General features: G+C 41.8%; 1 long non-coding RNA gene and 1 pseudogene across 1 annotated transcript; one reads left to right on the top strand and one right to left on the bottom strand.

Moving 5' to 3' along the window:
- Window positions 1–1,054: 1,054 nt before the first annotated feature.
- Window positions 1,055–12,186, bottom strand: LOC133904501 (uncharacterized; annotated as a pseudogene).
- A 1,676-nt stretch (window positions 12,187–13,862) lies between these two features.
- LOC133904275 (uncharacterized) lies at window positions 13,863–15,684 on the top strand. The gene is made up of 3 exons (XR_009907446.1): window positions 13,863–14,220; window positions 14,296–14,800; window positions 15,264–15,684. It is a non-coding gene; the product is annotated as an uncharacterized LOC133904275 (long non-coding RNA).
- The last annotated feature ends 1,157 nt before the right edge of the window (window positions 15,685–16,841 follow it).

Raw genomic sequence — 16,841 nt, 5'->3', positions numbered from 1 at the left:
CGAGCTCTGCCAATTTTATGGCCTAGTTTATTGGGGAAACAAGGCTCAAAAATCTCATAACTGCATGGTTTATTTGAGGGGAAACCGGTGAGAAACCCAAACAACTAGACAACCTAGATCAAAGCTGACCCAACAACGACCAACATGGCATTAAATAGGTCATTGTTGCCCAGCTCGCAGCACGACGCGACAGCTCCGACTTCCACACAAACGGACCACAACTACTGCCTTGTTATTTTCATGTCCACACTCACCGTCCCCGCTGACCCCACTAGAGAGAGCCCAACCATGTGTCATCATTGCCGAGCTCCGTCGTGCCCCATCGACGCAGCAGCTCCGACTCTACATGGTCACACTCATCCCAATGCACATAAGCCAAACTCCTGAATGCAGCGTGACTGTAACAAAAAACAACAAACCTTGACAAAACTTTAGGGCCTCCTTCGAGGCCAAGTGCAGTTAGTGCCATTGCCGAACCCAACCAAGCTGCCACTAAACGGACGCCATCGTGGAGCAAAAAATGGACCTCCAGAGTGGTGCCTCCAAGGAGGACGCGACGATGAGTCATCACTGTCACTCGTCTGGTTGCCCAAATAAGGTTTTCACCTAGAGGCTCCAGGGGAGGGGAGTGGGGAGACGCCATGACAATGCCTCTAAGGAGGAGAACAGTGCCCGAAGGCGTCATCGTCATCGATGCCGGCCAAAGGCCTGGCAAAACTTTCCTCCTTTGATGGATGATATGGGCCAGCCAGATGAGAGGCCATTGTAGCAAGAAATTTATACTCAACCTGAGCTAGAGACTCACTTTATGAGGCGGCGAATAAACGCGGGCATGACTACAAACAAACAGTCAACACACCATTAGAGAAGCAAGCAAAGCAAGGGCATGCATGTGTGCATGGAAGCAGCGGCAACAAACACACATGTAGCACACCAGTGTAGCAAGAAAGCAAGCAGGCAAACAAATCAAACCGGTGAAGCAAAGATCAAGCATGTCAATGAAGGAGGGTCGGTCCTTTCGTCATCTTCTTTTTCTTCAGGGAGAATCAAGTAATCATAGCATCTCAGTCAGATCTGGGGTTGTGGTCGGTGTTTCCTCTAATTCTGGTTCTTTGTTAGGATCCAGCTCCGACATCTGAAGCTTGTCGGCCAAGGTCTTGGCCCCTTGAGCGATAGGACAAGCCAGATGAAGGAGAGGAACTCTCCGTCTTCACCCAAGCTCTTGGCATGCAGGTTGTGCGAAAAGATGCCACGCCAAACACCGAGCATCTCATATGTAAAACCTAGTGAGAAGCACCCAGGATACTCTGGTCGTGGTGCTACGTCGTCAGATCTTGGTTGACACCTACTCTCAGGAGGGACCCCGTCGAAGCGTTGATGGCCTGCGGCTTGTCCTTGGTCGTCGAGATCAAGAATGGGTAGCAATGTAGATTGAAAAAATGGAACGGGAATATAGGAACTAGGGAAAATGAAAGGTAATGTAAGTTGTGTTTGATCGATTGGATGATTCTCTCAATTAGCCAGAACCCTCTCATATTTAAAGGGTGGCAGGTCTTAGCCGTACAAGATCAGGACTCCTAATTCAAACCAAATAAGACTTATAGATATGATTCGGCCATACCTTCTGATCTCCAAACTTTCTATAACTAACATATCTTTCCTAGTCAACCACGTAAAACTCCCTTATATTTGCCCAAATATCCTTTATTGTAGTTTGGCCTTCTTGAATTCTACTACATGCTCGACCCAAACATCTGCTCATGTACTACCTTTTCTTTCTGACTACCTACTTAGAGACCAATCTGTCCAGTTCTTCCACCTGTTCACAGGTCAACTGTTGAAATTCATCATGTTCGGAGATCACCGTGGTCGTGGTCGCTGGTCGTGGCACTAATCATTGGTCGTGGTAGCTGGTCGTGATCACTAGTCGCTGGTCACACTAGTCACTGGACGTGGTCACTGGCCGTGGTCACTAGACGTGGTCACTCGAAGATTGTAGCCAAAGACCACCTTATTCAGAGACCACCTTAGCCAGAGTCCACCTTCACGCATTCGACCAGTTCCAACAATATCCCATTAAGCCTATCATCACTGCCATGACCACTATAGATGTCAAATCTTGTCATCAACACATGCCCCCCTGTTTTTGGTAAACAGACATGTTTGACATAAAACAATATCCTCAGTTGCACCTCAGAACGATGGTAAGCAACACATTGGCTATGTTTTATCTAAGTATTTTGCCACTAGGCTAATATTTCTTCAAGTATTGTCTGTTAATAGCTTTATGCAATTTCTCTCCTTGCAAGGTTTCTAACAAATAGGAATTTCCGGGGATGATACTTGCAACTCTGTATGGACCTTCCCAACTCAGAGACCACTTGCCAAACTTATTGTCCTTTGACCTAATCGGCAGGATAGTCTTCCATACAAGATCCCTAATTTGAAATGACTTTGCTTTTACCTTCTTATTGTAAGCTTTGGCTACTGTTAATTTGTCCTTCTCAATTTCCCTCAAAGCCTGTAATCTTTCATCTGTCACTTCATCAATCTATCATTAGATCATAGTAATCCACAGCCGATAGGTTATTCTGCTCGGCCAACGTCAAAGCACCAAGGTTTACTTCAATGGGTAGTACAACCTCTTGTCCATAAACAAGTTCATACAGCGTTACTTTAGTGGCACCATGTCTAGAAATACGGTGTGCCCATAAAGCCTCCGAAAGAACTTCATGCCATCTTTTGGGGTGTTCCTCTATTTTCTTCTTGATAAGCTTAATCAAAATTTTATTAGTAGACTTGGCTTGACCATTGGCCTGAGCATAATATGGAGATGAATTGAGAAGCTTAACTTTTAATGACTTAGCAAATTCACATACCTGATGTGACATGAATAAAGTACCTTGATCCGTAGGTATAGTTTGTGGAATGCCGAATCTATGAACAATATGCTCCAAAATAAATCCAATCACCTCCTTATGTGTCATGTTCTTGAGAGGAACAACTTCAACCCACTTGGTGAAATAATCAGTAACCACCAAAATAAAACAATGACCTTCAGACGATGGAGGATGTATTTGACCAATGAAATTCAAGCTCCATCCTCGAAACGGCCATGGTTTAATAATAAGATGCATCATAATAGTAGGAACTAATTGAATATCACAAAACTTTTGGCATATCTTGCATCCCTTATAATACCTGAAGCAATCATTAAGCATAGTAGACCAATAGAATTTAGGTCTTTTCAATAACCACTTCATCTTGCATGCTGATTGATGTGTGCCACATATGTCTTCATGTACTTCTCCCATAGCAATTTTTGCTTGATCTGAATCAAAGCATTTGAGAAGCAAACTAACTACAACTCAACGATATAAATCATCATTGAACAATGCATATTTGAAGACTTATTGCTGAATCTTTCTATCAATACTTTTGCTTAGATCCTTCAAGTAATCAATTAAAGGCCTTCTCCAATCCTTAGATTTAATCACTTCAACCTTTTCGCTCAGTGAATAAGACATAACCGAACCCAAAAACTCATGTTCGGCTATACAATGACCAACATTTTCAAGCATCGGTCTTTCAATCACAAAGAATTTGCCTCTATCAACTTGATAATCAGATGCTTGTTGTGCTAAGTCGTTAGCTCTAAAATTATCATCTCTAGGCACATGACTGATAGCAAAATCATCCAAGATAGCAATAATATCTAAACATTTATCAATATAACTATTTAGTGATTCGTCAAAACACCGATAATTACCATAAACTTGTTGTGCAACTAGTAATGAATCACCAAAAGCTTCTATATTCTTTACACCCATGCAACTGAAAACTTCTAATCCTAACAAGAGAGCTTCATATTCAGCTTGGTTATTCGTACAAAAATACTCCAAACGACAAGATGCTTCAAAAACAGCACCTCTAGGTGAGACAAAAATAAGACCAACACCTTGTCCTAACCCTCAAGCCGAACAATCAAAGTAAAGTTTCCATGGTTTAACAGATACATAACCAACTTCTAAATCATGCTATCATCAATCCGATGGTCAACAATGAAATTCGCCACAATCTGGCCTTCATAGATTTCAAAGACTCATAAACCAAATTGTATTCTATAAGTCCATGGGCCCATTTGCCAATTCTACCACTTAAAATTGGCCTTTGCAACATATATTTGACCACATCGGCTTGACATGCTACTACACAAGTATTAGATAGCAAGTAATGCCTCAACTTTGTGCAAGAATAATACAATGATAAGCATACTTTTTCAATAAAGACATACTAGTCTCCGCTTCAAAGAGATGTCGGCTCAAATAGGTGACTGCATATTCCTTGCCATCAATTTCTTATGTCAAAACAGCACCAACCACTTTCTCTCCCGCAACAATGTATAACCGAAAAGGCAATCCAGCTTTAGGTGCCCAAAGCACCAGAAGAGTAGACAAATATTTCTTGATTTCATCAAATGCAAGTTATTGTTCTGCCCCCCAAGCAAATTCGATCTCATTTTTCAACTGAAGTATGAGCGTCAAAGCACTAACTTTTTCGGATAGATTTGATATAAATCTCCTCAAATAATTTACCTTACCCATAAATTTCTGCATATCTCTTTTACATGTAGATGCCTGAACCTTTTGTATAGCCTCTATTTTAGTAGGATCTATCGCTATTCCCTTCTCACGTATTATAAAGCCTAAAAACTTTCTATCCGACACACCAAAAGCACATTGGAGTGGATTTATTTTCAAACCATACCGACACATTCTTTCAAATGCTAATCTCAAATCGGCTAAATGACAATCACTATCATCCGATTTAATGATTATGTCATCAATGTATACTTCTAATATAACTCCAAGCAAATAATGAAAGATTAAATTCATAGCCCTTTTATAAGTAGCACCAGCATTTTTCAACCCAAATGTCATAACCACCCACTCAAATAAACCAACAAATCCAGAACAACGAAAAACCATTTTAGACATATCCCCTTCGGCTATAAAAATTTGGTTATAACCAGCATTATCATCAAGAAAACTAATTATTCTATGTCCCGAAACATCATTAACTAACATGTTGGCTATAAGCATAGGATATTCATATTTAGGAGTAGCTTTATTCAAATATCTAAAATCAATACAAATTCGCAACTTATCGTTGCTCTTCTTCTCAACCGGGACGATATTGGAAATCCAATCCACATATCTTCATGGCCTAATAAATCCGGCTTTCAATAATCAGTCTATCTCTTCTTTAATCTAATCATGCATGTTAGGATTAAACCTTCTAGGTGACTATTTATAAGGCCTAAATGCCACTTCAGGCAATCGATGTTGTACCAACTCTCGGTCAAGCCCTGGCATCTCATGATACTCCCAAGCAAAAAAATCGACGTATTCTTTGAGCAACTCGATTACTTTGGCCTTGTAATCGGCTTTCATATTTATTTATTTTACAAACGTAGACCTTGGTAGAATACCATAACCTCTATCAACCTCTTCTAATGGATCGGCCGACGAAAAACCATGACCTAATTTATCTAACTCATCTAAGTGTTCAATGGATTCACAAATATTGTTCTTATTTAAACTATATTGCTCCATACGCTTTTGTAGCCATTCTAAATTCCTATCTCTACTCATTGATACACTAAATCATTTAACTGATTATCACAAACCGGCTTCACAACCACGGGCACAAATCCATCCTTGGAGACACTAAGAAAATCATAATCTGAAAGATCAAGCCCTGATAAACATTTAGCATCACAATATCGCCAATTAGTCGAAGCATCAGTCAAGGTAATATAGGCCAAAGTATCCGCATATATTATTTCCACATCATCATCCACCCATTAAATTAAAAACTAATGCAAGGAAGATGGAACACAACTATTTGTATTAATCCAATCGGGACCAAGAATAACACTATAATTACCTTGCACCTCAATGAAGAAGAAGGCGGTGGATAACGTCTTACTTCCAACATTGAGCTCCATAGAGATAACACATTTGGCCTCATTAGAATCACCAGCAAATCCATTGAACACCAAGTTAGTCTTCATTAATTCATCATCATCTCTACCAAGTCTTGAAAATTGAGTATGGCATCAAATTGACTACAGCCCTACCATCAACAAGCATTCTTGAAATCGGTTTCCCATTAATATGACCTTTTACATATAACGGTCTCAAGTGCCGATCCGTCTCCTTTGGCTTCTCAAAAATAGCTTCTTTTGACCCCCTAAGTCCAATTGAGCTACTTCACCTCCATCCATGGCACAAAATTCTGAATGTAACATAAAAACCATATTGATATCCATATCTTCGGTTGGTGAAGCATCATTAGTATGCACCAGTGAATCAGCATAATCAAGCAATTCTTTATCTTCCTTATCACCTTGTATAGGCTCCGGCATTGTTGTCGGCAAAAGGATTGTTGTAGGAGTTGTTTTGGCATCTAGCTTTGGTTTCCACATTTTCTTCACGGGATGCATTGAAAGTATCATCCTGCAACTTTTCAGCTTATTGCTCCATCAATTCTTGCTTCCATAGCTGCTGCAATCTTCTCTTCTTTGTGTGAGACAAGCCCGAGGGACACCACCTCGATTGTAGGTACTTAGAAAGCGTCTTGCTATTGCTTGCTTGATGATCATTGGTCATTGGATCAACTTGGACAGAAGTAGGCACATGTTTAGATTCGACCGAATTATTACCAATGACAATCGGTCCTTTGCCAAGTTCTTTAGCACCCACTTTCATTAAACCAATCTCAATAATATCAACAGCAGTGGTCCTTGTTTGATCAACATTAGAATCTAAAATTTGAGTAGAAACCCCACCCTCCTTGGCTTGGTATACTCTCTTCACAACCTTAGCATGTTGAACATCACTAGACCGATTTATATGCCCTAATCAGTCATAGACAGGGCGTGGTACTTTATCAAATACTAGTCTCCGTGGTGCTGCACATCCCGGATGAAAAGGAGAAAATTGCATAGGAGGAGGAGGCATCTATATACTGTTATAACCCCACATCGGGCAAGGAGGGAATGGCATAGGCGGGGGCGTCCATGGCCATGACGCCAACGGCCCAAGTGGTGGGTAAACGACGGTAGCATGGTCTTCCCTTAGTTGATGATGATCATGCACTCCTTGCCTTAAAGGTGATCTTGGTCGCTTGCACCCATTTGGTCGACTCATATGAGTTGGAACAACCTTGTCTTTCTCACATTTAGACAAGACTTACCTGAATGTGGACTTGAATTTCTCAACCTTGTCACGTCTATTCGCCTCATTAACTTTCCATTTGCCGACTTCCGGACTTTTTGGTTTGATCATCTTTTGCTTCGCATTGTGATGGTGCCCCCCTTAGCTGAAGTGCGCACTACAATCTTGATTGATTCTTTACCTTGGAAAGTGTTCTCGAGTAACACTTCTCTTAACAAGCTTTTGTTTTTCCCCAAAGGCTTAGGTCTTTCTTCACCAATGATTACATTTTTCTATTTAGTTGATTCGGCTTGATTTGGTCGAATTAGGATGCTTTTGTCTTGGAAATTGACTATGTTAACCGGGAATGGTTGTTTGTCTATTTGCATCTCTGTAAATTTTAATTGTCCTTCATTAATGGCCTATTGAATCTATCGATGAAAACATTGCAATCATTAGTCGCATGAGAATAAGAATTATGCCATTTGCAATAAGCTCACCTCTTCAATTCATTTAATGGCAGAATTACATGACCATGAGATAGCTCAATATGTTTTTCTTGTAGCAAGTAATCAAAAATCCTATCGCATTTTGATACATCAAAAGTAAATTTAATTTGCTCTTGCCGATTCTTATGAGGCATCACTCAAGAGCAGAGCAAACGAATGGTTTAGACTTAGAAGACCAGGCCCATTCGGCGACACACATATTGGCATCATCATCGTCCGAATTTTTAGATTAATACTCAAGCATGTGAACATTAGGACGATCGATCCTTATCTTGCCATTTGACCTCTGAAGATTTCTAGACTCTTTAGCTCGGCTCTCTTATGCTAGAACTCTTTGTAAGACTTGACTAACATCTTGGAAATCATAACCCTCTACCTTCTCCTTAATATGAGATAATAAACCTGAATAAGCTAGTTTGAACAAGTATTTTTTCAGAAAGCATTAAGTTAAAACATCGATTCTTTGTATCTCTAAACCTCCTAATAAAATCAGCCACAGGCTCATTGTATTTTTGCTTAACCGATGTTAAATGTTAAAGTCTTAATTCAGTGTCAGCACTATAAAAGTATTCATGAAATCTTTCTTCTAATTGAGACCACATATGTACAGAATTAGGAGAAGAGATGCAAACCATGTAAAAGTAGTTTCAGATAATGATAAAGGAAATAATTTAATTTTCAGAATATAATTAGAACTGGCTTCACTCAATTGTGCAAAAAATTGACCCACATGTTCCCTAGTGGTTATATTATCTTCCTCGGTGAATTTCACAAAGTTAGGAACTTTAAAACCACAGGGATATGGAATTGTATCATAGTGCTCAGGATATGGCTTTTGGTATGCACGAGCTTTTCTCCTAACCTCCACGCCGAATTGTTCTCTTAGCACAGTAGCTACTTGTTCTCACATGATTTCAGCATAATCAGCCACATGCCAAGCAAGGTTACCTATCGGCTCAAGCTATGATGTGGGAAAAATCGATGCATAGGCAGGAAGTGGTGTAGCAAAATATTCCGCAGGTGTCAGTCCATAAAGGATGCCTAACCTTTATGGTGGTATAGGCAGAGCACTATATGCCATGGTTTGGTAATAAGGTGTCTGCATATTGGGATAACATTCGACTCTATAAGCTTGATGCGAAGTTGAAGCATGACGCTTAACATATGTTGTTTGATACGGGTTTTGTGTCACATCAGTTTTAATAGCATGAGAGAAGTAACATGATTAGATGCAACACTACCCATACAATTTGGGCATCGTGAGGGTTATTCAAGTAAGCATAAGAAGCACCAGGTAATGTATTAACGACAGTAGAAGGAATTGAGGCATTAAAATTACTAGCAACAGGTTGTTTCAAACCTTGTTCCTCATGTATTTACAAAACTAAAAGCCATATCCTCTCAGCTAATGTATCATTAACCATCTTTTGGACACTATTAGCCATAGTGGCACCGACAGATTGATCGATCATATTAGCAACGTCTTCATGCGAGGGATGGGGTTGAGCATTTACGGTGGCCAGTACCTTAGGGTTTTGGACGGCGGGCGGTGGATAATCTTCCTTCTTGAATATGCCTTGCCGAGTCTTTACGTAGCGCGAGAGCAGTTGTTGCCGACGTTGCTCCAAGTCGGCCTCGATCGCTAGACGCACTTCTTCCAACAACTCATCATAGTACACTATGATGATGTTATCTTTGTCAATCTCTGAAGTAGACATGTCGGCTTTAGAATTCGGCTAGAAGATAGCCGAAAGTCTTCATCCCAGTGGAGTCACCAAAAAGTGTGTTGATGCGAAAAGCATCTTGTGTGCAATACTCAGTGAAACACCAAGCACCTCGTGTGCAATACCCGGCGAACAGCACCTAGGATACCCCGGTCATGGCACTACGTTGTTAGATCTTCATTGTCACCTACGCTCGGGAGGGACCTTGTTAGAGCGTGGATGGTCGATGGCATGTCATTGATCGTCGAGATCAAAAACGGGTAGCAATGCAAATTGAAAAATGGAAATGGGACTATAGAAACTAGGCAAAATGAAAGGTAATATAAGTTGTGTTTGATCGATTGGATGATTCTCTCAATTGGCCAGGACCCTACCACATTTAAAGGGTGGCAGGTCTTCGCAGTATAAGATCATGACTCCTAATTCAAACCGAACAAGATTTACAGATATGATTCGGTCATGCCTTCTAATATCTAAATTTTTTAAAACTAACATATCTTTCCTAGTCAACTATGTAAAACCCTTATATATTTGCCCGAATATCCTTTATTGCAGTTCGAACTTCTTGAATTCGACTACTTGCTCAACCTGAACAACTGCTCGCGTACTACCTTTTTGATCTGACTACCTTCTTAGAGACCAATCCATCTAGTTCTTCCACCTATTCAGAGGTCAAATGCTGAAATTCACCATGTTCAGAGATCACCGTGGTCATGGTTGCTGGTCATGATCACTGGTTGCTGGTCGTGGTTGTTGGTCACTGGTCACATTGGTCACTGGCCACTGGTCATGGTCACTCGAAAATCGTAGCTAGAGACCACCTTAGTCAGAGATTACCTTAGCTAGAGACCAACTTCACGCACTCGATCAGTCCCAACAATATTTCATTAAACCTATCATCATTATCATAGCCACTGTAAATATCAAATCTTATCATCAACACAGGTATCCCCTGCACATGCTGGCCGAGTAGCAGAGCATGCCCAACCACACGCGGTACATCACCTCCCCCTGAGTCTCCTCCTCCATGCCCATCAGCTCCTTCGCGAGCTTCCATGCGTCGTGAATGAGAGGGTACTTGCTGCCTGTTTCCGCATCCGCTTCGTTCATGGCCTCCGCTTTTTTCATGATCTCCTCTATGATATGTTCTCCTGTATGATGTAGGCTTTTGTCGCTGTCGCGTGGTAGCTTGGCGGCAGCAGCACCCTGCTTCTCCTTGCCTTGGAGGATGGACTCGATGTTGCGCATGGCTTCGGTGAACAGATGCTGCCTGCTGCCGGTCATCAGCATCTCCGGATGGAAATTCAGCAGGTGCGCCATGTAGTCGGATATCGCCTGTGTGCAATCTTCGCGGAAGGGTAGTTGGATGTCTGGCTGAGGCTTGCTGCGGAAGCAGAGGTCGGTGGCAATGTGCCAGAGGAGGACGCTCTCATCGAACGACTCCTTGCGCAGGCTGCGCCGTATCTCGGACTGATGGCTTGTTTGATTTGTGGCCTCAATGCCTTGCCCGGGAGCTGGATCTGCATGTGGGCTGCCTGGTATGGGGTGCGTGCTTCTTTGATCTGTGGCCTCAACCTCAATGAGTCGCCCGGGAGCTGGATCTGCCTGTGAGCTGCCTGGTAGGATGGACTTGCGCAGGCTAGGCCGTATCTCCGACTCATGGCTTGTTTGATCTGAGAGTGAGCTGCCTGGTATGGACTGTGGTGAGGCACACCCTTCGGATCGCATGCCTCTTGCATATCCACACTTAGAGTCCAGTTGAGCTTGGTGAAGCTTCTGTAGGTGGAGAGGTCGAGGCCTTTCAGCCTGGGAACAGACATCAGATCTCCGAGAACCAATCCCGCAACTTTTCTGTACAGATTATCGCTCTGGCAGAAAAAATAATCTGCCTTGCAGCCGATGCGCGCGGCGCACTTGAGCAGCCCGCCTGTGACGGGATGGATCCTCCGGAGAACTGAGGTTATGAGGTTGTACCCCGGAAGCGTCTCGCACAATGCCGCTACGCCTGCAAAGGACATGAGCTTGAACAGCAGCTGTCAGATGAACACTGCAAGGACATCCAGTGCAGCGGTGAAGCCCAGAAAAATGTACGTAATCTTGACATCGGTGGCGTCGTACCCATTCTTGTGGCTCGTTGCAAAGAGGGTGATGGCGGCGATGTGAACTGACGGAACCAGCAACAGATGGTAGGCCAAGTATTTAGGAGTGTTGATCACATTAGCTCTGGTGTAGATGAGCCCAAATGCTTTGCGCAGCCAGCGATTTGCACTCATTTCTGCGCCTGGGCTTAGAGGCGCCAGAATTTGGTCCTCTATTTGGTTCTTGCGTCTTTTCTTCAGATCATTGGCAGCAGCAAATAGTGACATGCCCGAAAGTATCATGTTGATTTTCTCTGATTCAGACAAGATGGATGCATGATGACTATTCTTTTCTCGTGGCTTTTTTCCCCAATATTTATACTTGTCTTGCAACTCCGTGAAGCAGAACTCCCAAAAGCTCTTGTCTCTTCTTTCTTCTATCAGGGACGACACTGCCGCCGGACGATTAATCCTAGCTCTCCTGCCGTGTAGTATGTCTCCCACTTGTAGAAGGCGTACAAGGCAACCCTGACCTGGGACACCAGGGTCACGGTGTGCCGTACCAGAAATCAATTTTTTCCTGACAGTATTTTGCTTTCTTGACGTTCCCGCAAAGTTCTACGGGAAAGATCAATGTTTGCTGATGTTGATGCATCCCGACATGAATAATCCATTCTTTCCTGAAGGAGACATACTACACAACGGGAGAAATCTTTCGTCGCCTGACGCAATGCAACAGTCGATGAGAATGGCCCATTCTTTCCTGGCTGGAGGTTGGGACCGTCGCGAGATGTCTGGGTGGCGCGAGAAAACGCATAGGTGCGCGCAAATGTTTCGGTGTTTGGCGCGTGCGGGCGATGTGAAACGCGCTTTGGCGCATGGCAGCAACGAAATTAAGGACCCTGGGCCTTGACCGGTTGTATAAAGAGGAAAAAGAAAAAACAACAAATCCATCCCTATAGCCTCCCATCTGCATTGCTCCCTAAAGCAATTGATCCCCTCAAGCCTCGCAGAAGCTATTGATCAAGGCATTGATCCCCACTGATTTATTGTGTCCCCACCCACCATAAACCCTAACAAAACCACCAGATCCATAGTGGTTGGGTAGAGATTTGGTCACTAGATATGTGTGGCGGCAGTCAGGATTTTGGTTGTCTGCAGCAGACAGAGCTAGCAGGTCGCAGAACTAGCCAACGGAGAAAGACACCACCACATCCAAGCACGAGCTCCCCATCTGACCCTCCCTCGATGTAAGTGGTATTTAGTTTTTTTCCTCAACACGAAAGTAGTAGCAGTTAGTAGTATAGAAAGAGCAGCAACAAGAGCCTTTTGTCCTCTCTGCAGCGTAAGTGGCATTGAGCGTGTTTTTTTCCATGATTAGAGTCCAGGTGAGGATTCGCTTCCTCCTTTGGGGAGCTCTTTCATTGGCCTAGTCTGCAAGCAAATGAACATCTTCATCTAGTAATCCTATTTAGATAATGTTTCAGTATGATTTTATTGCCAACACTGACAAGAGAAAAATAGAAATGTTTGTGTTCTGCTGATTGTGGTCTGAGAGTATAATTTTAATAAGATTGTCTCTAAGGTTTAGTGTTAGCACGCCTTGCATGCCCTCAGAAGTAATATTTATCTGCTTTATTTCAGCTTTGGCCAATCGGGTGGGGCACAATTGGTCTTCCATTGCATCAGGCAAAGATTGGTGGTATTGTGCTGCTTGCATTTTACACAAGTTATGAATCTTTTTTAATCCCCAAAATTGTTGTCTTTGAAGGTTAAATGATATTAATTCTTCCTGGAGCAAAAGAGGTTGTTCTATTTCTTATATTCAGTTATCATTAGTTCTTTCATTTACCATAGTTATGGCTGCAGATTTTGAATACTTGTTTGGTTCGGCTGCACCCTTGACCACCAAATTATATTGTCGCTGTTGCTGCCATCTTTGCTCCTGCCTTCACCACTGCGAATTGATCCGGGGTCCTCAATATTTACCGTTGAAGGTGATTGTTAGTAGTACCTGGTTAGTTTTTCTTAACTTATATCAGTTCTCTAACTTATCATTCAGTTTGTCTATCATTTGAAACTACCAAGTTGCAATTGCTTCAGTTTGCATGCCCTATGAGTATGTATTGTGTAAAATTAGTGGGTTTTGGCTACTCAAGGACTAGCAACTGCAACATGTATGCATGCTGGTGGCATGTAAATTTAATTATTAATTGTTGCATGATTGTTTGAATATGTTTATCCATGTGCAAAGTTATTCTTGGTTTTAATACTGATTTGAACAATATTTGAAGTGCAAACCTGATTGGATTACAGATGAGTCGTGGGAGTTACTGTGTCGATATTGGTGGTCTGCTAAGTATAGAAAGAAACAGAAGCTTAGGCAAGATTCACGCTATAAATCAGAAGATGTAGCTCAAAACAAGGGTGGTTCAAGACCACTAGGCGAGACCTAACAATATTTGGTTTGTTTTACACCTCTATTACAGTGTGCTTCATTTTTGTTTAGATCCTAAGACTTACAATACAAATGATCTGATGAGATTTTGTCATACTACAGAAAGCTAAGTTTGGACTCGAGAAAGCCACTACCATAAACACTTATTGTTGCATGAAGGCACGTCTTAAAAATTGTGATAACAGTGGGAATAGTGGTCCAATCCCAAGCCAACATGCCCAAAAACGTGTGGTATGTTTCATTGCCTTGATTGTTTTAATACTTGGGAACTTGTATTCATGGAAGCTAACATCTATTATTTTAAAGGATGATTACAATGAAGGCCTCCAAGCTACATATCCCACTGATTGGCAGCAAAGAACTTTTGATGCAAAAGTCATGTATAACACCTCAGGTGGCATGTCCCATGGTCGTATGGCAATAGCGGATGGTGCTCTAAACAAGGCTGATGTTGTGGATGCTGCAAAGGAATGTAACATTAGGCCGTCCAACTCCATGTCTCACCAAAATCTCAAGAGAAGACTTGATGAAACAATTGAAATAAATTAGAACTTAGAAAAAGACAATTTAGTGCTAAAGAAAGACAACGAAGTGTTAAAGAAAGACAATGCAGTTTTGAAGAAACATAATGCAGTACTGGTTCGGCGTATAAATCATTCTGACCATCTAAATGAGGTAATTTTTGTGCTTCTCTATATCTTGGAGATTTAAGGCCCAAATATAATCCCTAATTTGGTACTATAAGTTGGTCCTTTATATCAAGCTTTAGATGGAAATATCAGATGTTCCTGATCAACAAGTAGATGAGATGGTAAGTACTAATTTTACATGATGCTCCACTTTATTCATGCATGGTACCTTTGGTAGCTCTAAGACTGTTGCTGTGCTCTGAGAATATTTGTAATTATAAGAGGATTGTATCTGCATGAATGACAATAACTTGATGGACATAATTCATAATCTTCATCTATCATACTACTTCTCATAAATTTCATGCATGCTACTGATTACAATGCATTCCCCTAGAAAAGTGGTTATAATAGTAGTTAAGTACAAGCTTCACACTTAAACAGTTGTTGTAATTTTCTTTTGAGAGAATGATGTTGTACATTCTTGAAACAAGTACCATATATGCAAGAAAATATATGTTGATCTCTCTTGTTGTACTATTGATGAAACAAGTACCATCTGGAGATTTCAGTCTGCATTCTATTCAATAGCAATAAAATAGATGCTAATCTCATGCAATACTCTTATTATTTTGTCACATGCAGGAGGGTGTCGCTGTAGATGGATCCTCTCATGCTTCAGATGACATCCACAATAATATTTTTGAAGAGGTGAACTAGCCCTTGTCAACACATTGGTGCAGGTTTGGAAAACTTTTTGGTGGATGCTCATATTTTGTTATAGTCATGACTTCGGTGCAGATTTGGAAGACTTTTTGGTGGATACGCATATTTTGTTATAGTCATGCGATACAAGGAGAACTATGGCTAGATGGCTAGTAGGGTCAAAAACATGTTGAATGAGCCCACTGACTTGTGCCGTGAACTACCTTTTGTCGCATGTATTAGCTTTTTAATTTCTTGCCTGTGATGCATGCAAGATGTAAGCCAAGGTATGGCAGATTGCAAAACCTGAACTTGCATGAATTTTTGCTCCTTTTTGTCGATCTGGTGGATGTCACTTGGATGTGTCGGTCTGATCATTTGACTGATGTGGTTCTATATATCATTGTATGCATGTGGCTTTCTCTAATTAATGTTGCAAATAAGCTGGAAAATATGTTATATCCATGAGTTCCTGACAGGAGAGTAACCATCAAGAATTGTATTATTCCTATCGTGGCGGCAACCACGTTAGGAAGGCACAAAACTTTGCTCGACGGAATAAATGGTCGCCAGGAATTATTCTGACAGTTTAATGTCAGTGAACGACATTTTGGGCCTGACAATGCATCTGACACCGGAGCAACCTTTCCCGACTACCATCCGTCAGGAACTTGCAACATTACAGTTAGGAAACAACTCCCATCGACCTGATGGTTTTTCTAGTATTCCTAGTGGATTCTACCCGTCGAGAAAAAACTAATTCTTGGTAGTGCATGTCCACTGCTCATTGTCTTCGATGTTGTAGACAGTAATCTCCTCCTGCCCACTGAGGTGGATGAGGAGAATAGGAGCCCATAGGACCTCCAGGGCACTCGCGCTGGTTGCATTAGAGCATCCACTGGTGGCCCTAGCGTGGCGGTTTGTTGATGTGAAAAGTTGCCACGCCAAACACTGAGCACCTCGTGTACAATCCACAGCAGCACGCGCAGGGCGCGCATACGATAGCAGGGATAACTATTGTGCTTTCACGGCAACGAGTGACCAATTTATGAGCAAACTGGCAAAGGATAACAGATCCGGTGAGCAGCACCTGGGAAGCCCAGTCTGGTACTGTGGCAACGGATCTTCATCAGCAAATCGCACCCGGGAGGGACCCTGTCAGGGCACGGTTAGCCGGTGGCTTGTCCTTAATCGTCGAGATCAAGAATGAGTAGCAACAGGAGGAGAAAAAAGGAGGAACAAGACTACAGGAGCTAGGTACAAAAATAGTAGATGCATATTGGTATTTGATCGATTGTTAGATGTTTCAATCGGCCATGACCCTCTCATATTTAAAGGGCAGTAGGTCTTAGTTGTACAAGATTAAGATTCCTAATTCAAACCGAAGAATAATTACATATATGATTCAACTATAACACATGAGTCCAAACTTTCTATAACTAACATATATTTCCTATTCAACCACATAAATTCTCATATATCTACCCGAGTATCCTTTATTGCAGTTCAGCCTTATTT

Source organism: Phragmites australis, chromosome 22 (assembly GCF_958298935.1).
Source record: "Phragmites australis chromosome 22, lpPhrAust1.1, whole genome shotgun sequence".
Lineage (NCBI taxonomy): Eukaryota > Viridiplantae > Streptophyta > Magnoliopsida > Poales > Poaceae > Phragmites > Phragmites australis.
Note: the sequence above shows the minus strand (reverse complement) of the source record. Positions and strands in the feature narration are given on the sequence as shown.